A 26,221-nucleotide genomic window follows, 5' to 3' on the forward strand; every position below is an offset into this window, starting at 1 on the left:
AAGGACCCTTTCCCCAACAGCAGCTTGTAGAGGAAGCGAGTGGTGAAGGCCGTAAAGCTTACGATGTCAAAGATTGGCCTCTTGACTGATTTCGATGTCTCCCACCCAGAGAGATGGAATTCCTACATAGTTAGTGTGGAGAATTACTTCCGAGTAAATCAGAGAAGACGGCCTGAAGGCAGCAACTCTTTTGTGTGCCTGTGGACAAGAAGCTTTTGACATCGCAGAAAATCTGGTGGCCCCTGCACCTCTGGAGTCAGTAACCTATGCTGACTTGAACAAAATGTTGAAGGAACATTTCCAACTGAAGTTATCCATCATTGCTTGGAGACACGCGTTCACGCAGAGAGACCAGAGGCTGGGTGAATCTGCTGAAGACTTTATTGTGGCCTTAAGGCAAGCAGCCAGACCTTGTGAGTTCAAGGATCTAGAAGAGAGGCTGCGAGATCGTTTTGTCTGTGGCTTAAGGAGCAGAGACTTATAGCAAAAGATTTTTGCAAAAGAAGATGTCTGTTTCCAAGATGCGTTGCGAGAGGTGGCAGCTGAGGAAGCAGCAGGCGGGACTGTGAAGGCCTTGTGCCTCACCAGGAATCCTCCAGACACAGCTACCATCCATCAAGAGGACGCTTGAGAAGGATCAGATGTGAATCCTGAAGAAGAGGTCGACTAACTTCACCAGCCAGCTGAGAGGAGGCAGAAGGGACATCCGGTGAAGGCCCCAGCATCTCTTTAATGCTTTGGGTGCAGAGGACTTCACAAGCAAGCTGACTGAAGGTTTCGCTTCACCATTTGCAGGGCATGTGGCAGACAGGGCCACATTCCATCCATCTGTTTGGGTCACCAGAAGGTTCAACCTCGGGAAGAATTGCTTCAGAAAGGTACCAGGGTCCCCAGCCAACATAGGGTGGGTTTCTGCACATCGCACAGGAGCATTCTAAGAACAGAGACACGCAAGCCCCTTAAAAAGAAACTTTCCATTAATGTAAGGTTGCAAGGGATTCCTTTACTGATGGAGTTGGACACAGGGTCCGCTCTTTCCATTATTTCAATTAATACCTTTAAAAGGATTTGCAGCAGTAGTGGCCTTCGAGTTAACCTCAGGCCATCAAATCTAATACTCACTGATTTTCAAAATTTTATGGTGTGTGTTAAGGGGGAGGCCATCCTTAGGGTACAGTATAAGGATTTTGAAGGATCCCTAGATGTGGTAGTTGTTGGAGGTGAACGTATGAGTCTTATTGGACTCGATTGGTTCGAGGCTCTGGGAATCCAGGTAATGGGGCTGCACAGCTTGCAAACGCTGGGCCTTGCAGAGGTTTGCAAGGAGTTTGCAGATGTGTTTAGTTCAGAGCTAGGATCCTACAAGGGACCTCCCATTTTGCTACAATTAGACCCAACCATCATGCCCATCAGGGTTAAGCCTAGGAGGGTACCTTTTGCCCTCAAAAGTAAGATTGATGCTGAGCTGGACAAATTGCTCCAGCAGGGCATTCTAGAACCTGTGGATTCAAGTCCATGGGAAACCCCCATAGTAATGCCTCTAAAGGCTAATGGGGACATACATATATGTGCAGACTATAAATGCACACTGAATAAGGCGCTGCAACAGCACGCTTATCCAGTGCCTGTGGTAAGTCACATTCTGGCCTCCCTCAAGGGAGGGCGCATTTTTGGGAAGCTTGACCTGGCACAGGCCTATCAACAGCTACTTGTTGATGAGGCAGCTGCAGAGGCCCAGACTATTGTAACTCACAGGGGGGCCTTCAAGGTCAAGAGACTACAATTTGGAGTAAATGTAGCCCCTCGCATATTCCAAAGTGTCATGGAGAGCACACATCAAGGTATTCCTGGGGTCTATCCCTACTTCGATGACATCCTCATTGCTGGGGAGTCATCTCAAAATTTAGCAGAAAGATTAAGGGCTGTCTTGCTTTGTTTTCGAAAAGCAGGCCTTAAATTAAAGAATGATAAATGTAAGATAGGAGTCACTTCTACTGGATCCAGGATAGATGCTCAAGGCATTCACCCTGCTGAAACTAAATTGCAAGCTATCCAGTAGGCCCCAAGCCCTAAGTCTAAGAGTGAACTGCAAGCCTTCTTGGGGCTATTAAATTTTTACCATGCATTTCTCCCACATAAAGCTGCAGTGGCAGAGCCATTACACAGGCTCTTAGACAAGCAGGCTCCTTTGCAGTGGACTAAAGTCCATGACAAGAGCTTCAATGAGGTTAAGGCCTTGCTCACTTCTAACGCTATTTTAGCACATTTCAATGAGCAACTGCCTGTTTGCATCACATGCGATGCATCTCCTTATGGGGTGGGAGCTGTACTTAGCCATCTGAAGGCTGGTGGGACACAGATCCAAGCATCCAGGATCCAAGATGAAGAAGTGGACAGGGAGAAAACTGGCCATCTTCATTGTTTGTTCTTGTACTTTTCCTCAAGTAGGAATATGTGTTATGTGGCTTGCAACATCTCCCCTCTTCTCAGATAGTGATATGCTTTTGATGAGTAAAGAAGTTGTTCTTCAGTGTAATGAGTCATCACCCATCATGTTTTATCTTGTTTTGGGCTACCTGGGCTTGCTGGCCATTTCCAGCTTCGCTGTAGCTTTCTTTGCTCGGAGGTTGCCAGACACTTTTAATGAAGCCAAATTCATCACTTTCAGCATGCTGGTGTTTTGCACTGTGTGGCTGACTTTTGTTCCAACTTACTTGAGCACAAAGGGAAAATATATGGTCACTGTGGAGATCTTCTCTATCTTAACCTCCAGTTCTGGATTGCTGGGTTGTATCTTTGCTCCCAAGTGCTACATTATTCTATTGAGACCTGAACTGAACAAAAAAGAGCACTTAATTAAAACGTGAAGATGTCAGTTTTGCATCATCAAATAACCAGAAGATATTCAAGTGACATAGCCTTGTATATTCATGATTTATATATTTTTTTCTTTCTTTCTTTCTTTCTTTCTTTCTTTCTTTCTTTCTTTCTTTCTTTCTTTCTTTCTTTCTTTCCTTCCTTCCTTCCTTCCTTCCTTCCTTCCTTCCTTCCTTCCTTCCTTGTATACTTACTTACTTATTTGTATACTTATTTAATTACTAACGTTTACTTGTTTACTTCCTTCCTACTTTTATATGTCCACTCTGCTCATTTTCTGACACACACATATAGAGATTATAATCTGACATCTAAATCAATCAAATCCTTTTGAAAATGGAACATAATATATTATAGTTTATACAGTATACTATATACTACATGCCCCCAAAAGCTGAGCATCCCTGGGAAAAAGCAGAGCCAGAGTTCATATTCTTTTGTCCCACCACATATGAAAGATATGGCCATAGAAAAATGAAGATACAGTGAAAATTACAGCTTTTATATTGGAAAACAAATACCTTCCTTTGACATTATTATTACTTACTGCTTCCCGCTAGTCAGCATGACTAGTTGAGATATGGTCAGCATATCTGTAGTTGAGATATGGTCAGCATATCTGTAGTTGTGATATGGTCAGCAGATAAAAGTAATCTGGTTTATTGGGCCACAGGTTCCTGTTTTAGTTTTCTCCTCTTTCCATTTAGGGTCTCTTCAATTTGCTGTCAATATTTCTTTACAAGGGCAATATCAACAATAAAATTTATTTTTGTGTTTGGGGTGTGTGTGTGTGCAGATCATAGATGAATGCAAGTGAATACAGTTGACATGTGTATTGGGGTTTAATATCTTTCGCTAGATAACAATAATATTAAAAAGTACAAATAGTACAACTTAAAAGATCTATCAGTTTCATGACTCCAATTCATCATTTCAATTAACCTCCACCCCTGATACCTGCCAAGAAAGCATATCTTCAAGGATTTGCACAATGTTAAGAGCATGTAGCCTGATAGATAACATGTGGAAGGTTTTACAGGACAGGGCCGGCTATGGAAAATGGCAATATTTAAGTAATTGGTCATGGAGCATGCCCACTTTATCCAATTTGTTCGAATGAGCAGATATTCCCAAAATGTTTTGCAACTAACATTTTCCTATTCTGTTTAGGGCATTAGAATTGATAACCTTTCCTTTAATTATGTAAGGAAATAAGCTGGCAGCCAATGCAGCTGTTACAACAATGGTTTAACATAGGCAAACTAGATATTTGGTAGCTTATAGATATTCTATAAGCTACCAAATTCTGGATGATTGTAATATGTTGTTGGACTTCAGGGGCTGAGCTAAGAAGAGCTTGTTTAATAATCCAACTATGGGGTATCCAATGCATGCCAGAATAATTAAAAGTATATCTTCTCAACTTTTCTCTTTGATGAAAGGACAAAATATGACCAGGTTTATACACATGGTTCTGGATTGTATTGAAACAGGCATTGTAAGATTTCCTCTTAAAGTGCAAGTTGCAGCTGTTGACAACAAGTTTTGAATAGATATATCTGATGCACCAGTTGTGCACATTTCTAGAGCTTGGGAACTTTTAGTAGTCATTTCTGCCATAGACACCTCAGGAATGGACTACTGCAATTTGTTCTGAATGGAGCTTTTTTAAAATACATCTTATAATATATAATTGGTCAAGGAGTCAGTTGTGTGAGAAGAACTACTGACAAGTCATATCCACATGTTACTTGCTTTGCTACATCAATTCTTGTTTCCCTCCTGTGTTTAATTCAAGTTTCTCTTTATTTCTTTATCTCTGCAATTCATATGATTGGTCCAATAGTTTCAACCTGAATATAAGAATGAGCAGTTAAGAATATATAAGTTTTTTTAATAAAAAAATAACCCAATATAGGAATGCTACTACACTACTCTCCTTCATAGATTACTGCCTTGTCGTGGTGAAGGGTCTTGCATAGCTCAATGAAGCTATGAGCTATGCCGTGCAGGGCCACCCAAGACAGACACATCATAGCAGAGAGTTCTGACAAAATGCAATCCACTGGAGAAGGAAATTGCAAACCACTCTAGTATCTTTGCCATGAAAACCCCATAGACAGTACCAAAAGTCAAAAAGATATGATGCTGGAAGATGAGCCCCTCAGGTCAGAAGGTGTCCAATATGCTACTGGGGAAGAGCAGAGGGCTTTTACTAGTAGCACCCAAAAGAGTGAAGCGACTGGGCCAAAGCCAAAACTACGCTCAGCTGTGGATGCATCTGGTGGTGAAAGGAAAGTCCGATGCTGTAAAGATCTTTTCTCCATAGGAACCTGGAATGGTGGCTTTCTTCTAGCTGTCCATCATGGGAATGCATTAAAGCCGGCAGAGATGGCGATCATCAGCTGTTTTGTGGTTTGGAGCCTTTCTTCCCGGGAGAAGGGGAAAAGGTGAGCTTTTTCAGATAGAGGTTGAGTTCCCCTAGCCCTCTATAAATTCTTTTTTTGGGGGGGGAGGACGAAGGGGGAGAACTCCCTCGGAGTCTGGATTTTCTCCACATCCCAAGACGTCTTTGTTCTTTGGAACAAAGCTAGACGCTGCTTCCACATCTGCTGTTTAAAGAAATCTGTGAGTAAAACTAAAAGCAGAGGGAGCTGATCAGGAGGATCAGAATTGTGTAAATTTGGGACTTTAACTCAGCAAATAATTAAAGTATCTTCTCCACCTATTACTTTAACAAAAGGAGGAAGAAAAAAATGGCGGAGGAATGCCATTTCTTTGTTTGAAAGGACATTGTTAAGAAAAACTTTTACTTTTACTTTTACTTGGCAACAAAGTTTAAACAATGTAACGGACTTTGCATTTGGGAGGGGATTTGTTTGTTTTACTATCTCCTCCTTTTATTCTTTTATAAGAAGTGGTTTTTAAAAAGTTAGAAAATGGCTTCAAAACGTCCTGGAATTTCATCTCTTCCTAAAGGCTCAATTTCCTCTCCGGTAATTCAGACTCTACAGCAATCTAAGCCCAAATCTTCTCCACCTTCTCCCCCACCGCCGGCATTCACTCTCAAAGATTTTACAGGATGCTTTGGATAAAACAGCATGACAGATTAGACAAGAAACGGCAGAGCTTTTTGAGGAGAAAGATAGGGAGATGAGAGAAGATATAGTGCTGACTCTTCAGGGGTAGCAGCTCATGTAGAACAACTGGATGAGCGTGTGGATGATGTGGTGGAAAATATTGAAAGATTAGAGGACAGAGTTGGAAAAGTTGAAAATAATGTTGATACAGCACAGAATGAAATTATTATGTCACAATACAGAGATATGGAATATGCTTTGCGAATAAGAGGGTTGAAGGAGAACTTGCAAAAGAATCTGAAAGAAGAAATTGCAGCAGAATTAGCCTCCATGTTGGGATGTGAACCTGAAGAAATGTTGAAAGAGATAGAAAAAATTGTTAGGGTTAATTCATGGATTGCGAGGCAGAGAAACTTACCAAGAGATATGGTTATTTACTTTTCCAAAAGATCACTTCGTAATGAAATCATACAGGCTTTTTACAAGCAGAGATTTCAGATTGCAGCTCAAGAAGTTATAATTTTAAAAGAAATACCACCAAAAATTCTTAGAAAAAGAAAGGACTTTGCCTTTTTGGCTGAGGAGCTCAAAAAATGTCAGATTCAGTTCAGATAGGATGTACCTGTTGGAATAGTGGTGAACTATGTTGGGGCACGTTATAGACTTAACACAATTTTAAAAGCAAGATATTTTTTATGTTTCTGTCCTGAAGGCAGGTGCACCACCATCTCCACGATCTAAATGGAAGGGAAGTTTGAAGAACAGCTGGCTGAAGCAGCAATGTCATTAGTAGGAGGAGAACTGCAGGTTGAATCTATACAACAGTGTTTGGAGATAAAAGATGATCCAAAGGAACAGAGAATGACCTGTGCAGCTTATAGGCGTAAAGAAAGAGAACAGCAAAAAGTGGATGTTGGATCTACAATACATTTAACTACCTCAGAGCCAGTGGGAGGGACAAGACCGAAGAGATCTTCAACTGCAGATTTACAAGTAGTGATCTGGAGGCTTCAGGCCACTAAAGATGGCAAAGTTCCTGACATGGAATGTTAATGGTTTGAATTCACCACAGAAAAGGAAGAAAGTATTTCATTATTTGAAACAACATAAGAATGATGTTGTATGTTTGCAAGAGACTCATATTGCTTTAAAGGACCAAAAGTATTTGATCAATTCCCAGCTGGGATTACATTTTACAGTCTCTGCTCCACAGAAAAAAGGAGGAGTAGTGATTTATGTGAGGAAAGATTTATTGCCAAAATTAATTGATTCTGATCCACAAGGAAGATATGTTAATATTGATTTATTATTAGATGGTAAGAGATGTCTTATCATTGGATTATATGCCCCTAATCAACAACAAAAACAGTTTTACAAGTTGATACATCAGAAATTAACTCAATTGGATTATAAATCTGTTATTATAATGGGAGATTGGAATGGAGTTTTAGACTCAAGAAAGACAAGAAGGGCTCTTTTAAATCCTCTAATCATGCTAAATTACCCAAAGCCTTTTTTGATTTGAAGAATGATTTGGAACTTAGAGACATTTGGCGAGAACGGCATAATGCAGAAAGAGACTTCACTTTTTTTCAGACAGGCATCAATCTTATTCTAGAATTGACTTTTTTAAATTACTAATGATTTCTTTTCTAGGATGAAGAATGCTAAAATATTCCCTAGAATATTATCAGATCATAGTCCCGTATGGTTGGAGTTATCTACTGAAGATGGGAATAGAAAGACTTGGAGACTGAATGAAAATTTATTTAGATATGAGGGGAATTCACAGAAATGTAGAGAATATTTGAAGGAATTTTTTCTTTTGAATATGCATAAAGGTACTTCGATGCCAATGGTTTGGGATGCTAGTAAAGCATATATGAGAGGGATTTTGATTCATATGAATAATGCATATAGGCACAAAGAGAAGCAGAAACGTGAAGAGTTGGAAGAAGAAATTAAACTCAAGGAAAAGGCTCTTATTTTAAATCTATTGGACAATAGTTTAAAGGTTTCTATAACTATGCTTAGGGAGAAATTTAATATGTTAATGGCTGATCAGATTGCAATTGATTTGCGGTATATGAAACATAATACATTTTGTAATGCAAATAAACCTGGTAGGTGGTTGGCTTACCAATTACGAAAGAAACAGAAGTAGAGAAAATAGATTATAAAGGTAAAGAAGTATACCAACAAAATTTAATCAAAAGGAATTTTTTGGATTTTTATTCAAATTTATATCCTAGTGAAAGTATACAAGTTTTAGATATAGAAAAGTATTTACAGGTAGCACACTTTCCTAGACTTTCAAATGATCAAGGAGATGAGATGAATTGCTTAATTACTTCTGAGGAGATCATTTGGCAATTAAGCAATTAAAGGTTGGTAAGGCTCCGGGTACAGATGGATTAACAGCAATTTATTATAAAATGTTATTTGAAGAAATGATAGAACCATCGAAGGACCTTTTTTTTTTTTTTTTTATTGAAAGTTTTATAAATTTTACAAAAAAGGAAAAATAATACAAAACAAGAAGCAACATATACAGAAAAATAAAACTAAACAATACATATATTAAATAAAAAAAAAAACCCATCCCCCAGCCCTCCCCCAAAAAAAAAAAAAAAAAAAAAAGGTGGGAGGCGACGGCGATGGCGGCTAGCTTTTAGCCGTCCAGCTGGGGAAGTGTCAGAGCCGCGGAGCGCAGCGCGCATCAGCTGGCCCGCAGCTCGGAAATCCCTTCCCGGGCAAAGGGAAGGGACAGAGAACGCAAGAGTAGAGGTAGAACCCCTGAACCCCCTCTGGATTTATTTCTAGAGGGGGTGAAAGGAGTGTTCCCTCGGAGCTCTTGCTGATCTCCGCCTCCCAGCTGTTTTTGCTTCCTAGGAAGCAAAAGAAACCGCCGCTTCTATCTCCGTGTTTACAGCATTTTGGTGAGTAATTTTTAAACGGACGGAGCAGTTTAAAGGATTTTTTGTTATATTTTAGGTGTTTATTTTTTTATCTTTTGATTTTTACTATTTTTCCTCCTTTTTTTTGTTATACTAGTGAAAGGATTTAAGATGGCGTTTTGAAACTGTCGGAGTTTTTTTTCCTTTCTCTTTTGTTTTACTTTCCCTTTCTAAGGACTGTTTTTTGCTTCTGCTTTTGCTTTTGGTTTAGAATTTTTTCTTTTGAACTGTTTGCTCTTTTACTACTTATTCTTTGGATTTACTCTGGACTTTTAATGACTATAGTTTGTCTCTTTTTAAAAAATTTTTTTTTTCTTTCCTCCTCCCTTTTTGGCTGGAGGGGAAAGGGAAGTGACAATTGTGCTTTTTAAAATGGCTTCAAAGAGGCAGCAGCCTTCCTCAGCACCTAAGGTTATTTCTTCTCCTATAACTTCCACTGCACAGCCACAACAACAATCTAAACATGTACCACCGGCTCAGCCACCACCCTCCCCTCCTCTACCTGGACTTTCAGTACAAGAGGTTAGAGGCATAATGGGAGAGATTGTAGTTCAAATGAGAGAGGAAATGAATCAATTTGTTTCACAGATTAAATCAGAAATTAAATCTGATCTCAAAGAAGAGATAACGGGGATAAAGTCTAAATTGCAAGAAAATAATAATGAACTACGACAAGATATATTGGCAGCTGTTTCAGGTTTGGCTACTGTGGTGGTTAAGCTCGACGCAAGGCTTGAGGAAGTGGAAGACAAAGTTGACTCTTTGGATGACAAAATTCAAGACGTGGAAAGGAAGGTGGACTCCTCACAAGAAGATATTTTGATGTTTCAGTATAGACAGATGGAGTATGCCCTGAGGATTAGAGGCCTCAAGGAAGATATCAATCAAGATTTGGTGGAGGTGGTCCTTACTGATCTGGCGCTGGCCTTGGATATGGATAAAGGAGAATTACAGAGAGAAGTGGAAAAAATTTATAGACTCAACTCCTGGATTGCTAAGCAGAAGAATTTGCCTAGAGATGTGGTGATTTACTTTACAAAGAAGTCCCTGCGGAATGAGATTATACAAGCCTTTTACAACAAAAGATTTCAGATTGCCGCCCAAGATGTCATCATTCTAAAGGAAATCCCATCCAAAATTTTAAGAAGTAGAAAAGACTTTGCTTTTTTAACCAATGAGCTTAAAGCTAGATCGATGCCATTTAGATGGGAAATTCCGATGGGTATTGTTTTGAGCCATGCTGGGACACGCTACAGATTGAACACAGTTGATAAAGCTAGAGATTTTTATACTTCGGTCCTGGGTGCAGGCTCAACTTCATCTGGTCGGAAATCTTTGAGTGGTAAGGAAGCTGAGCAGCAATCTGAGGCATTAGATTTGGTTTCCGCAGGGATGATAGAAGCGGCAAAGCAACGCCAGACGGAGGTTAAAGAGCAGAGGATGACTCGTGCAGCCTATAAGCGTAAAGAGAAGGAGCAACGTAAAAAAGAGTCTAAAGAGAGTTCTCCTGGAAGTGCTTCACCGCCGGTGGGAGGAGCAAGACCCAAGAGTTATGCAACACACGCAGCTCTGTCAGATTTTGATGGTGTCTTCTCCAGGCTGCGTGCCAAGGGAGATGGCAAAGTTTTTGACCTGGAATGTTAATGGATTGAATTCTCCTCAGAAACGGAAAAAAATCTTTTATTATTTGAAGCAACATACCAATGATGTTATTTGTCTACAGGAAACTCATATTTTACTTAAAGACCAGAAATATTTAGTTAATGCTCGTTTGGGATCTCATTTTATATCTCCTGCTCCTGGGAAGAAAGGGGGAGTTGTTATATATGTTAAACAAAACCTACCAGCTTGTCTGGTAGAATCAGATCCCCAGGGGAGATATGTGATGATTGAACTTGGTATATATGGTAAGAAAGTACTTATAGTTGGACTTTACGCTCCAAATCAACAACAGGAACAATTTTATAAACAGTTACATCAAAAAATAACTTTGCTTGATTATAGATCAGTGGTATTAATGGGTGATTGGAATGGTGTCTTAGATACACTAAGGGATAAGAAAGGTTCCTCTCCTTTTCTTAAACAAGCAAGGCTACCTAAAGCCTTTTTTGACATGAAAGAAGACTGGGAATTAAGGGATTATTGGCGGGAACGTAATCAAGAGGAGAGAGACTTTACTTTTTTTTCTGATAGACACCAATCTTTTTCAAGAATTGACTTTTTCTTGATTACCACGGACTTGTATAATAAAGTAAAGAATGTAAAGATTTTTCCTAGATCACTGACGGATCATAGTCCAGTTTGGATGGAGCTGATTCAAGAGAAAGAGGAAAGAAGATCTTGGAGAGTTAATGAAAATTTGTTTAGACAAGAAAAGAATGTTCAAAAACTAAAGGAGTGTTTAAAGGACTATTTTGCTTTGAATATGTATAAGGGGACTTCAATGTCAATGGTATGGGATGCAGGTAAAGCATTTATGCGCGGTGTTTTGATAAAAATGAATAATTTTTATAAGCGAAATCAGATTCAGAAACGTAGAGAACTTGAAGATGAAATTAAATTAAAAGAAAGGGCTTTGATTTTAAATCCTTCTGATGAGAGTATTAAAGAATCTGTAAAGTTATTAAGGTCACAATTTAATATGTTGATAGCAGATCAAGCTGCAACCAACTTATTATTTATGAAACAAAATACATTTTGTAATGCCAATAAGCCTGGGAGATGGTTGGCTTATCAATTAAGAAAGAAACAGAGACAAAGAATAATAGAGAAAATAAACTATAAGGGTAAATTAGTTTCTCAGAAGGAATTGATTAAAAAATCTTTTTTGGATTATTATCAAAACCTATATAAATCTACTAATATACAAATGCTAGATATAAATAAATATTTAGCTGAGGCAAGTTTTCCTAAACTGACTGAGGATCAGAAATATGAAATTAATGGTTTAATTACTAAGGAGGAAATTACCTCAGCAATTCAACAATTGAAATTAGGGAAAGCACCGGGTACGGATGGGTTAACAGCTGTTTATTACAAAGTTCTAATAGAGGAGATGATCCAACCATTACATGATCTTTTTAATGGTATTTTACAGGGTTTAGAGATTCCTCCTTCATGGCGTAGTGCTTTTATATCATTGATTCCAAAGGAGGATCAAGATCTTACCCTACCAAAAAATTACAGGCCTATATCTCTTTTAAATGTGGATTATAAGATATTTGTAAAAATTTTGGTAAATAGGCTTATGAGGGTGGTGCATCATCTTGTGCATAAAGATCAATCAGGATTTATAACAGGAAGGTATATGAAAAATAATGTCAGACAAATTATTAATTTACTAGAATATTTAGACAAGAACAACCAAGTTCCTGCAGGGCTCATATTTTTAGATGCTGAAAAAGCATTTGATCAATTGAATTGGCATTTTATGTTAAGAGTAATGGAAGAAATGAATTTTGGTGAAAAGATATTACAAGCCCTTACGGTAATATATCAAAAACAAACGGCACAACTTATTGTTAATGGAGGTTTGTCGGAGGTTTTTACAATAGAGAAAGGTACTAGACAGGGGTGTCCTTTATCGCCATTGTTGTTTGTTTTAACATTGGAAATATTATTGATCAAAATTCGAGAGTCTCAGGAAATTAAAGGAATATATGTTAATAAAAAAGAATATAAGTTGAGAGCTTTTGCGGATGACTTGGTTGTTACTTTGTCGCAACCTGATTATTCTGTAGTAAACTTATTACAGTTGATTCATCATTATGGTTTGGTCTCGGGTTTTAAGATTAACGTAAATAAGACTAAAATTTTACCTAAAAATATGTCGAGTCAGGAGAAGCAGATTTTGGTCAACTTGACGGGTTTTGAGATTGTTAATAAGGTAAAATATTTGGGGGTGATGCTGTCTGTTTCTAATGCAAAATTATTTAAAAATAATTATGAAAGGTTGTGGGTCAGGGTACAGAAGGACTTGAAGAATTGGGAAAAGTTGCAATTATCCCTCATGGGAAGAATTGCAGTGATAAAAATGAATATTCTACCCAAGTTTCTTTTTTTGTTTCAAATGTTACCAATTTTGAAAAATGAGATTAATTTAAATGAGTGGCAGAAGGGTCTCAACAAATTTATTTGGGCAGGGAAAAAACCAAGGGTTAAGTTTAAAATTATGCAAGACTTCCGTGAGAGGGGTGGACTTAAGGTACCAAATTTGAAATTATATTATGATGCGGTGGTTTTAACATTAATTAGTGATTGGGTAAATTTGACAAATTCTGAGATACTTTACTTAGAGGGATGGGATTTACTTTATGGGTGGCATGCCTATTTAATATTTAATAAAAAAATAGATTGGGCTTTTAAATCTCATATTTTAAGAATTTCTTTACTTAGGATTTGGAGAAAATATTATAAAAGTGATTTTAAAGTACCATTATGGGCTATACCTTGGCATGCGATAGAAGGAATAAAAAGAGGGGTTAAAATGGATATGGTGTCTTATAGACAGTTACTTAAATGGGATGGACAAAACTGGCAATTAAAATCACGGGAAGAGTTAGCACAAGAAAATTTTACTTATTCTTGGTTCCAATATAGGCAATTATTAGATAGATGGAAGATGGATTGTAAGGTGGGTTTTCTTAGAGAAGATGAAAACCTTATTAAGCAACTGAAGGATCAAAGACAAACCCACATTAAGAGAATTTATGGGGTTTTAGTTGAATTGGACTCAGAAACGGAACTAATTAAAGATTGTATGATTAGATGGGCGCAGAATTTTGGTGAGCCAGTTTCATTGGACACCTGGGAAACTATTTGGGTGAGAAATGTCAAATTTACTCAAGCACAGAACTTAAGGGAGAATTTTTATAAAATGTTTTATAGATGGCACCTTGATCCACAAAAAATGTCTTATATGAAGGACCTTTTTAACATTATTTTGTTGGGAGCAGAGGTACCCCCGTCTTGGAGAAGGGCTTTTATATTGTTGATTCCAAAGAAGGATCAAGATTTGACTCAACCTAAAAATTATAGACCCATATCTCTTTTGAATACAGATTATAAGATTTTCTGTAAGATATTGGCAAATAGATTAATGCAAGTTTTGAAGCAATTGATCCATAGTGATCAATCTGGATTTATAACTGGAAGATATATGAAAGATAATGTAAGACATATTGTTAATTTAATTGAATATTTGGACAAGAATAATCAAATCCCTGCAGCTTTGATATTTTTGGATGCTGAAAAAGCTTTTGATCAATTAGATTGGCAATTTTTGTTGAGAGTTGTAGAAAAAATGAATTTTGGGGATAAATTTTTGTATGCTGTTAAGACTATATATCAACAACAATCGGCACAAATTATAATTAATAGGGGATTAACAGAAGCATTTAATATTGAAAAGGGTACTAGACAGGGATATCCTTTATCCCCATTGTTATTTGTTTTAGCAGTGGAGATTTTACTTATTAAACTTCGAGAATCATCTAGAATAAAGGGAATAAAAGTAAATAAGGATGACTACAGGTTGAGAGCTTTTGCTGATGATATGGTTGTGACATTATATCAACCGACAGAGTTGGTAAGGGATTTGGTTGAAATTATAACTCAGTATGGGAAAGTTTCTGGTTTTAAGGTGAATAATAATAAGACTAAAATATTATCGAAAAATATGTCTATGAAGGAAAAGGATATTTTGCAGATGATACTTGAAGGATATCCTTCAATATTTGAAGGAATTTTTTGTTTTGAATATGCATAAAGGTACTTCGATGGCAATGGTTTGGGATGCCAGTAAAGCTTATAGGAGAGGGGTTTTGATTCATATGAATAATGGACATAGGCTCTCTCGTACTACTATTGGGTATTTTTGTGGATTTAAATGACAAAGAAACTACTTTAATGTTGAATTTATTAACTGCAGCAAGGTTACTAGTAGGCTCATATTGGAAGAAAGATTCATTGCCTACTTTAGAAGAATGGATGTTTTAATATGTATAAGGGAATTTTAATGTTATAAGTAATGTCTAAAAAATAATAATAATAATAATAGTAGTAAAGTTGGAAGGGACCTTGGAGGTCATCTAGTCCAACCCCCTGCTCGGGCAGGAAACCCTACACCATTTCGGACAAATGGCTGTCCAGTCTCTTCTTAAAAACTTCCAGTGTTGGAGCATTTACTGCTTCTGGAGGCAAGCTGTTCCACTGATTAATTGTTCTCACTGTCAGGAAGTTTCTCCTTAGTTCTAGGTTGCTTCTCTCCTTGATTAGTTTCCACCCGTTGCTTCTTGTCCTGCCTTCAGGTGCTTTGGAAAATAGCTTAATTCCCTCTTCTTTATGGCAGCCCCTGAGATATTGGAATACTGCTATCATGTCCCCCCTTGTCCTTCTCTTCGTTAAACTAGACATACCCAATTCTAGCAACCGTTCCTTATATGTTTTAGCCTCCAGTCCCCTAATCATCTTTGTTGCTCTTCTCTGTACTCTTTCTAGAGTCTCAACATCTTTTTTACATCGTGGTGACCAAAACTGGATGCAGTATTCCAAGTGTGGCCTTACCAAGGCATTGAAGAGTGGTATTAATACTTCACGTGATCTTGATTCTATCCCTCTGTTAATGCAGCCTAGCACTGTGTTGGCCTTTTTGGCAGCTGCAGCACACTGCTGGCTCATATTTAAGTGATTGTCTACTAGGACTCCGAGGTCCCTCTCACAGTTACTACTATTGAGCATGGTGCCACCTATGCTGTACTTGTGCATTTGGTTTTTCTTGCCTAAATGTAGAACCTTGCTTTTTTCACCATTGAATTTCATTTTGTTAGTTAGTGCCCAGTGTTCAAGTCTGTCCAGATCCTTCTGTATCTGAAGCCTGTCTTCTGGAGTGTTGGCTATTCCTGCCAGCTTGGTGTCATCTGCAAATTTGATGAGTTCCCCATCTATCCCTTCATCCAAATCGTTGATGAAGATGTTGAAGAGTACTGGGCCCAGAACAGAGCCCTGGGGCACCCCACTACACACTTCCCTCCATATAGATGCAGTTCCATTGAGGACCACTCGCTGAGTACGGCCGGTCAGCCAGCTACGGATCCATCTGGTGGTGGTTCTGTCTACCCCACATTTTTCTATCTTGTCAAGTAGTAGGTTGTGATCTACTTTATCAAATGCCTTACTGAAGTCCAAGTAAATTATGTCCACAGCATTCCTCTGATCCACTAATTTTGTCACTTGGTCAAAGAATGCAATAAGATTTGTCTGGCATGATCTATTTTTGACAAACCCATGTTGGCTTTTAGTAATGACTTTGTTTGCCTCTAGGTGTTCGTTGATTCGTTGTTTGATTATCTTTTCCAGGATCTTCCCAGGTATTGAGGTCAGGCTGATAGGTCTGTAATTTCCTGGATCCATTTTTTTTCCTTTTTTGAGGATGGGAACTACATCAGCTCTTTTCCAGTCCTCTGGTAGTTCCCCTGTGTTCCAGGATCTTTGAAAAATATAGTTCAGTGGCTCCGATATCACATCTGCCAGTTCCTTGAGAACTCTGGGGTGTAATCCATCTGGTCCTGGCGATTTGAACTCATCTAGGCTGGACAGGTGCTCACTAACCATTTTCTTGCCTATCTTAACTTGTGTTTCTGTTTTGTTTTTTGTGGCACTATTTTTGATAGGTTGGTCTGTTTTTTCCCTTTGTGTAAAGACAGATGCAAAAAATGAGTTAAATAGTTCTGCTTTCTCCCTGTTGCTTGTCACCTTCTTGCCACTTCCACCCACTAATGGACCAATCATTTCCTTCACTTTTTTCTTGTTTTTTACATGTTGAAAGAAGCTTTTTTTGTTATTTTTGACTTTGGTCGCAAGCCTTAGTTCATTTTGAGCCTTGGCTTTCTTCACTTCATCTTTGCAGGCTCGGGCTATTTGCTGATATTCTGACTTAGTTATGTTCCCCTCTTTCCACTTTCTATACTTGTCCTTTTTATCTTTCAATTTGTCAGAGAGTTCTTTATGCAGCCATGCTGGTTTCTTTTGAGAGCTGTTATTTTTCCTCTTTGTTGGTATTGTGCTAGACTGTGCTTTTATTATCTCATTTTTCAAAATTTCCCAAGCTTCTTGAGTTGTTTTCCCCTTGAGGATTCTCATCCATGGAATCCTTCCCAAGCCCTCTCTAAGTTTATTGAAATTAGCTCTCTTGAAGTCCAAGACTCTAGTTTGACTGTGTTCTATTGGTTGTGCTTCTATAATGTTGAATTCTAATATTGCATGATCACTTCCTCCCAGGGTTCCTATGGCTCCAACACCGTCTATCATTTCATCTCTGTTAGTGAGAATTAGATCCAAAATGGCTAATCCCCTAGTTCCATTCTCTACTTTTTGGGAGACAAAGTTGTCTGCTAGGTTTGCCAGGAACCTGTTTGATCTTCCACTTGGTGCGGAGTTTGTCTCCCAGTTGATGTCAGGGTAGTTAAAGTCCCCCATTACTATTGTGATGTGCTTCCTACATACCTTAGTTAGCTGACTAGCAAAAAGTTCATCTATTTCCTCTGTTTGGTTGGGTGGTCTGTAGTATACACCTATGGCAATGTCATTTCCCCCCCCCTTTTATATTGACCCAAATGCATTCAAGACAGTTTTTATCATTGTTGTACTCTATTTCTGTGAAGATGTAGTTATTTCTTATATAGAGAGCAACTCCACCTCCTCTTTTATTTGGTCTGTTTCTTTTAAATAATTTAAATCCCTCTAGCTGTGTGTTCCATGTGTGAGTTTCATCCCACCATGTTTCCGTAATGGCAACAATATCGTATCTGCCCTCATTAACCTGAATTTCTAGTTCACCCTGTTTGCTGTTCATACTTTGTGCATTGGTGTATAAACATTTGAGTCCTTTGTGGGTGGCCCTGTGTTTCCTTTCTACATAACCTGTGTGGTGCCTGAGTTCCCCTATTGTCTTACCACCTATTTGGTTAGTGCACTTTATATGGCACTCGCTATTAGAGGCTTCATTTTGATTGGTAGCAAGGTTGGTATTCTTGTCCACACACACATCTGTGCTACATGCACTGATAGCCCTATAGTTTTTAAATTGCCGGGGACAGGGTTGTTCCGTATCAATTAACTCCCTGTCCCCGCTGTTTAGTTTAAATTTCCCTCCAGAAAATCTGTGAATTTATAGCCGAGTAACTCAGTCCCTTTTTTTGATGGATGCAAACCATCTCTTTTGTACATCTTTTGATTGGACCAGCTACTGACATCGTGACTAATATATCCAAAGCCTTCCCCTTTACACCATTCCTTTAGCCACATATTGAATTGTGCTATGCGCTGGCCTTTTCCGTTTTGCTCCTTATACACTGGTAAAACCTCTGAGAAAGTAAGCCTACAGCCTATTCTGCTAAGTTCCTTCCCCAAGCTCTGGAAATCATTCTGCACAGAGAGTACATCTTTTTGGGACAGATCATTAGTGCCAAGGTGTACAATAGCCTCCACATCACAGTTCTTGCTGCCATTCTTGATTATTTTAGAAATACGCTTCTTGTCCCTACTGGCAGTAGCACCTGGAAGACACCTGACCTCTTTCAAAGCCTCTGTGTCCTTTCCTAAATTTACATCCCTTATAATTGAATCACCTACCAGAAGGTAGCTTCTCTTTTTGGGAGCCTTTCTATTCTTGCATGACTGATGTGCAATACCTGATTCACACTTCTCCCTATCAAAATCTAGTTCTTCATCTCGGACCACAATCCCCTGCTTATTTGAGTTATCTTCACAAATACCTTTACCAGTCTCCTTAATGTCCCTATTAAGGTCAGCAAGAGCACTGTAGCTGTTGTGCAGGGACACAGCGAAAGCTTTGTGTTTATGGTTCACAGCTCTCACCCTGCCAGATCCCACGGTTGTCCACACTGCCCTTTTCCTGCAGGATCTTTGTGGTAAAGGGGGCTGATAGCAGGGAGGCTTACTAGAGTAGAGGGGCTGAACTGGACACCTAATTTCTGCCCGAAGAGCACGGATTACAGACCCTAGGTAAATGATCTGTCCTTGTAGGCTAGTGATTTGTTTACAGATAGGACAGTTTCCAAGTTTGAAAAGGGTACTGCGAAGGACGGCTGCAAAGCAGGTGTTGCACTGAACTAAGCCGGACATCTTAGATACAGGGGGTGTCAGACACACTTGCCCTGAATGTACTGCTACTGTTTGTGATTTTTAGTTATATAGTTATATAATTCGCGCGCCGTTAGGCGCGCGGGCTGCTACTTTCCTGGTGGATTCTCCCAAAACTTACAGTTTAAGCAGCAGCTGGTGGAATGTAGCACGTTCCAGCAACCCGATCAGAGTTGGAATGGGGTTTAAATAGAGTTTAATGTTTATATGTGTGTTTTTGAGGGTGTTTATAAAGAATGATGGATAAATTTTGAATAATATAAGTATGACATTAGAAAATGTTCAGAGTATTTTATAATGTGTCTAATGATTATATTGGTCTTAAAGTATTTTATAAATTGTTTAATTATTGTAATTAATTGTTTATGCTATATAGTTTATATGTGTATTTTTGAGTTCGATAACAAAGAAAGAGGGATAGATTTTATATAATATAAGTATGATATTATGGAGATTGAATGAAAATTCTAGATAAGTAGTGTATTTTTAGATATAATTTTTCTTTTTGTTTTGTTTTTTATATATTGGCTTTAAAGTATTTTATAATTTGTTTAATTATTGTAATTAATTGCTTATGGTTTACAGTGTTTAATTTTTTTTTAAGTTTTAATTAAGCCTATATTCAGCTCTGGGAAGGTTGGGGGAGGGTTGGCGTGGGTTGGGAGGGTTTGAGGAGGGGGATTTTTTTTTCCTTTGTAAAACTTCAAAAAACTTTTAATAATAAAAAAAGAATGGATACTTAAAGTTTCTAACTTTGCAGAAATGGCAAAAATTTCTGTTTATTTAAAGGATCATACACAAGAAAGATATATTATTGTATGGAGAAGATGGATAGAATATATTCAGAAAAAGTATGGGACTACAAAGTTTCATTTACTTTATGAGTAAATTTTATAGCAACTGTTGTAGAGATTGGTTTATATGACTTAATTTAAGGGGAGTTAAAGGTTAAGTATGATGTTAATGGCTGATCAGATTGCAATTAATTTGCAGTATATGAAACATAATACATTTTGTAATGCAAATAAACCTGGTAGGTTTTGGCTTATCAATTACGGAAGAAACAGAAATCATGTATTATAGAGAAAATAGAATATAAAGATAAAGAGGTATATCAACAAAAGTTGATTAAAAAGAGTTTTTTAGATTTTTATACAAAATTATACGCTAGTGAAAATATACAAGCTTTAGATATAGATAAGTACCTACAGGCAGCACATTTTCCTAGACTTTCAAATGAACAATGAAATGACATGAATTGTTTAATTACTTCTGAGGAAATTATTTTGGCAATGAAACAGTTAAAAGTGGGTAAGGCTCCTGGTACAGATGGATTAACAGCAATTTATTATAAAATATTATTTGAAGAGATGATAGAACCATTAAAGGAACTTTTTAATAGTATCCAGATTGGAGGAGAAGTGCCTCCATCTTGGAGAAGGGCTTTTATATCGCTGATTCCAAAGGAGGATCAAGACCTTACCCAGCCTAAGAATTATAGACCTATATCGCTTTTGAATACAGATTATAAGATTTTCTTGAAAATATTGACAAATAGATTAATGCAAGTTTTGAAGTAAATGATTCATAATGATCAATCTGGACTTATAACAGGAAGATATATGAAATATAATGTAAAACAAATTGTTAATTTAATTGAGTATTTGGATAAGAACAATCAACTCCCTGCAGCATTGATATTTTTGGATGCTGAAAAAGCTTTTGATCAGTTGAATTGGCAATTTTTATTGAAAGTTGTTGATAAAATGAATTTTGGGGATAAATTTTTATATTCTCTTAGGGATATATACCAACAACAATCGGCACAAATCATAATTAATGGGGGATTAACAGAGGCATTTAAAATTGAAAAAGCTACAAGACAGGGATGTCCATTGTCACCATTGTTGTTTGTTTTAACAATGGAGATTTTACTGATTAAAAATTATGAATCAACTATGAATAAAAATAAAAAAGAATGATAATAGGTTGAGAGCTTTTGCAGATGACTTGGTGTTATCTCAACCGATTCAATCAGTTATAGACTTGTTGGGAATTATAACTCAGTATGGGAAAGTTTCTGGTTTTAAGGTAAATAATAATAAGACTAAAATATTATCTAAAAATATGATTATGAAGGAAAAGGAAATGTTAGTTAAATTGACAGGTTTTGAAATAGTGAAAAAGGTTAAATATCTGGGAGTATATATTACAGCCTTTAATGTAAAATTGTATAAAAATAATTATGAGATATTATGGTTAAAAGTACAAAAGGACTTAAACAATTGGAAAAAATTACAATTATCCTTGTTGGGGAAAATTTCAGCTGTTAAAATGAATGTTCTACCAAAGTTTCTTTTTTTGTTTCAAATGATACCTGTTTTAAAAAAAGATGCCAATTTGGATCAATGGCAGAAGGGTATTAATAAATTTATTTGGGCGGGGAAAAAACCAAGAGTTAAGTTTAAGATTATACAAGATGCACGGGAAAGAGGAGGACTTAAGGCACCTAATTTGAAATTATACTATGATGCGGTGGTTTTAACACTGGTTCGTGATTGGCTTAATTTAACAAATAAAAGTATACTTCACCTTGAGGGATGGGATTTATTATATGGGTGGCATGCATACTTAATTTATAACAAAAAAGTTGACCAGGCTTTTAAATCTCATATTTTAAGAAGTGCTTTATTGCGTGTCTGGAAGAAGTATTATTATAGGTTAAATTATAAAATACCAATCTGGGGGATTCCTGGACACGTGATAGAGGGGGTATCTATGGGTGTGAATTTGGATATGATTTCTTATAAGGAATTACTTAGATTGGTAGGGAAGGATTGGCAATTAAAACCATTAGTTGAGTTAAAGCAAGAAAATATTGTACAGTCTTGGTTTCAATATAATCAATTGTTGGTTAGGTAGAAGTTAGATCAAAAGGTTGGTATTACCTTAATGGATGAGAATTTGGTAAAACAGATTAAAGATCAAAATCAAGTGCATATAAAGAGAATTTATAATGCTTTAATAGAATTGGATTCGGAAATGGATTTAGTTAAAGATTGTATGGTAAAATGGGCCCAAAATATTCAAGAACCGATTCCATTGGATATATGGGAGGTAATTTGGGTTAGAAAAGTAAAATTTACCCAGGCCCAAAATTTAAGAGAAAATTTTTTCAAAATGTTTTATAGATGGCATCGGGATCCTAAAAAGTTGCCTTGTATGTATCCCAATTTATAGCCCAAATGTTGGAGATGTGATAGCTTGGATGCTACTTATTTTCGTATTTGGTGGACTTGTAGAAATATAAAAGCTTTTTGGATTAAGATTTGGTGGAACATTCAAAAGATTTTTAGGAGAAAGATAAAGTTTACCCCACAATTATTTTTATTAGGTGTTATTGTAGATTGTGATGCTAAAGAAATTAATTTGATGTTGAACTTGATAACAGCTGCAAGGTTATTGGTAGGGCAATATTGGAAGAAGGATTGCTTGCCTACTATAGAAGAAAGGACGCTTAGAGTGTCAAATTTAGCAGAAATGGCGAAAATTTCTGCTTACTTGAAGGATCATTCACAAGAAAGACATTTTGGTCTGGAGAAGATGGATAGATTATATTCAAAATAAATATGGGACTAAAAAGTTCCATTTAGTTTATGAGTAAATTTTAGAGTATTATTATTATTAATAGTTCATTATAGTTGAATTTTTATTAGTTTTATTATTATTTTTAGTATTAGTATTGTTTAACAATTTGGATATTGTATTGTTTAATAATATTGATTTGTTTATATTATTATGTTTATTTTTGATTTGTTTATACTTATGTTAAAGGGGAGTTAAAGCGCATTATGGACGTGGTTATTTATACAGTTGGTTAATGTTAGTTAGAGTTTGATTATTATATTTGTAACCCTGTACTCAGCTCTGGGAAGTGGGGGAGGGAGGGGGGTTAGGGTGGGTGGGTTTGGGGGTGTATACTGTAATTTTTATAAAACTTTTCAATTTAAAAAAAAGAAAGGCTGAGCGCCAAAGAATTGAGGCCTTTGAACTATGGTGCTGGAGAAGACTCCTGCGAGTCCCTTGGACTGCAAGGCGTTCAAACCAGTCAGTCCTAGAAGAGATCAACCCCGACTGCTCTTTAGAAGGCAGATCCTGAAGCTGAAACTCAAGTACTTTGGCCATCTAATGAGAAGGAAGGACTCACTGGAGAAGAGCCTCATGCTGGGAAAGAATGAGAGCAATAGTAGAAAGGGACCACAGAGAATGAGGTGGTTGGATGGAGTCACTGAAGCAGTAGGTGTGAGCTTAAAAGGAATCCAGAAGATGGTAGAGGATAGGAAGGCCTGGAGGAATGTTGTCCATGGGGTTGCGATGGGTCGGAGACAACTTCACAACTAATAACAACAACAACACTATAACTGCTGCCAAATGATAGAGCCTCTTCCCACAGACCCCCAACAACTGTACAATTTCAATACTACAGCTTTTCAACAAACCTGGCTGTGCTTCCTAAGGGTGAATTTTTCCATTGTTCTATTGCATTTATCTGGATGTACATTCTCATCTCATCTCATCTCATCTCATCTCATCTTATCTTATCTTATCTTATCTTATCTTATCTTATCTTATCTTATCTTGTTCCTTTTGGATGTTCCCCCACTTTTAGAGATTCAAGTCCACAGACTTAATGGATGATGAAGACGTTATCTTTAACATCATTGGATATTATGCAGAAAGTCGCTACATTATTAATATTGTAATTACTGACAATAAAATGTTCCAGGAACTGACTTCTAAAGCTTTGTGCTGAAGATCCAGTATTTTCAATTGTGTAATTGAAAATTACATGTAAGTGCATGTTTACTTGGATTTTATTTTATTTTTTCTATCTTTGAGTAGAAAAAACTGAGAAAGAATGAATGACCTAAGATCAGCCAGCTCTTTTGTGCCTAAATGAGGACTAGAACTCACCATCTCCCAGTTTCTAGCCTTATGCCTTTCAAATCACTCTTCAAATGTAATACTTTTGTTGGTTTCATGCATAAAACAGGACTACAATTCATAGTCTGCTGGTTTTTAACCTGATCCTTTAACCACTAAACCTAAATGTCTCTCCATCTTTCCTTATCAAGTCTAAACTATTACATTTTTATCTGTCTTCAAAGAGACAAAATTTGCCCTCTTTCAGCCCTCTTTTCTTTTATTTATTCCCCAAGCTTTCTCAAAAATCATCTATAAGGGAATATCACCTGGCCCTGAAGGATTCAGATTGAAAAACCATTCCCATATAATTGTTCTATTCATCTCAAGAGTCAGGACTGATCCTTCAAGACACAAACATTCTCTCCAAAAATCATAATAACCTCTTTCACAGTAATACAAGGTGATATGATGAATTGCACTGCATTGTGTTAAGTTCAGTTCAGTTCAATTCAATTCCATTCCATTCAGTTTCTTTAGAATGACTCAGAACGACCCAGCACAGTTGATAGCTGAGAATGTATGTTGGTAGCATGTCTGCTGGAGTTACCAGTTTGACTTAGTGTTGTTGCAAAGCAAGGTATAGAGTATGGCTGTTCTGGTGGCTGTGGCAGTGACCATGAAGTCAATCGCAGGGATCAATGGCTGATGTCCTTAAGCAGTGGTAATAAGATGATTAATTACATGTAATGCCTTTTCTTATTAACTAATTAACACTGGTAAAAATCAAAGACAGCTTTAGAATTAAATGCAGCTATGATTTTGGTTTGTGCAAGATCAAAATCATAATGATTTCGTGATCACATATTTCCATCTCACTGATTCATAGAATAGCTTATTTAGAAGGAGTGTGTTCCCTAATTATATTTTCAAATTCTTTTAAACCATTGTCATTTTCTAGATCTTCTAAAACACAATTTTTTCCTTCATTCATATCTGAAAACACAAATATTACAGAGTTAGAACTGGGCTCCCTGTCTAACCAAGAAAGTTCTTCTCTCCTTTAAACATTCAATCATTCCTTGGTAAATGGGACAGGTCTCATTAAAAGTTTGTGAGGTCAGCAAATATATATTTAATTTTACTATGGGAGTTAATGAGGAAGAAGGCATCATGTAGGGAGGCAAAGAAACAGGGAGGGAGTAGGGGGAGGAGGCAGAGCTGTCAGCACAGCAGGGAGGCAGGTTAATAATTTAAAAAGACACTGGGGACATTGGACCCTGCGATCCTTGATCACACAAAAAAGTTCTCTATTGCAGTACAGTGAAATCTCCATACTATTTCGCAACAAATATAGTCCTTTTCCTCTATATTAATTATATACCAAAGATAAACAAAGTTGCTAAGGGAAATGGGGATGTTATGAACAGAGCAGAGGAGGAAGAATTCTATAAATATTGTAGTTAAAATTGATATAAGGTTTCTGTCCTTTTATTATTGATATCTACTATTTAGTCATGACACAGGGAATACAAGGTTATAATTCCAAAATGAGAAGAATAATTGTTCTGCTGTAAGAGATTCTCATAATAATTCAGGGAATGGGAGAACACAGGAATATAACTTTGATTGGCATATTTGATTTTGCAATACTGACATTAATACTTCTGTTTCTTCTGTTTCCTCACACAGTGAGCCAAACTCAGGATGCTAAATGTAGAGTATGGCATTCTCCACCAAGAGTTCACAGATATTCACAGTTAGGAGATTTCATCTATGGAGGTATCATTTCATTGTCTGTCATGGATGGCAAGAAAATAGACTTCATCCAACTTCCACTTGAATCTGCCTTATTAGAGATGTTGGTATTCCTTTATTTTTTTTCTTGCCTACTTATATTTCATACCTGGTAGGGCCAAAACATATCTAGCAGTTCTTACACAGTAATTCCACCCAATCAGTAAAAGAAGAACTGCCTGGGATAGTTATCTTCTGTGAGAAGATAACTAGTAAATTAGTAAATCCAATCATTTGTTCTGAAGAGAACTTTAATTTTGAATCCAGTTGACTGCCTGCACAAATCCCTGAAACTCTCTTAGCAAGATTTTCAATAGTTGCTTATCACTGCCTCCTTGCTAGAGCTGGAAGAGTATGACTAGGCAAAGTCTTCTACTTGATTCATGTCTAATGGTAGATTAGAAGTCATGGTCTCCTTGTTTTAAG

At 37.1% G+C, this 26,221-nt stretch overlaps 1 pseudogene; it reads left to right on the forward strand.

Annotated features, from left to right (window-relative positions):
- Positions 1 to 2,381: 2,381 nt before the first annotated feature.
- Positions 2,382 to 26,221, forward strand: part of LOC120319964 — a 31,645-nt pseudogene continuing 7,805 nt past the window's right edge.

The sequence above is a fragment of the Crotalus tigris genome, unplaced genomic scaffold (genome assembly GCF_016545835.1).
Source record: "Crotalus tigris isolate CLP2741 ecotype Arizona unplaced genomic scaffold, ASM1654583v1 scf7180000021055.717220, whole genome shotgun sequence".
NCBI classification, from domain to species: Eukaryota; Metazoa; Chordata; class Lepidosauria; order Squamata; family Viperidae; genus Crotalus; species Crotalus tigris.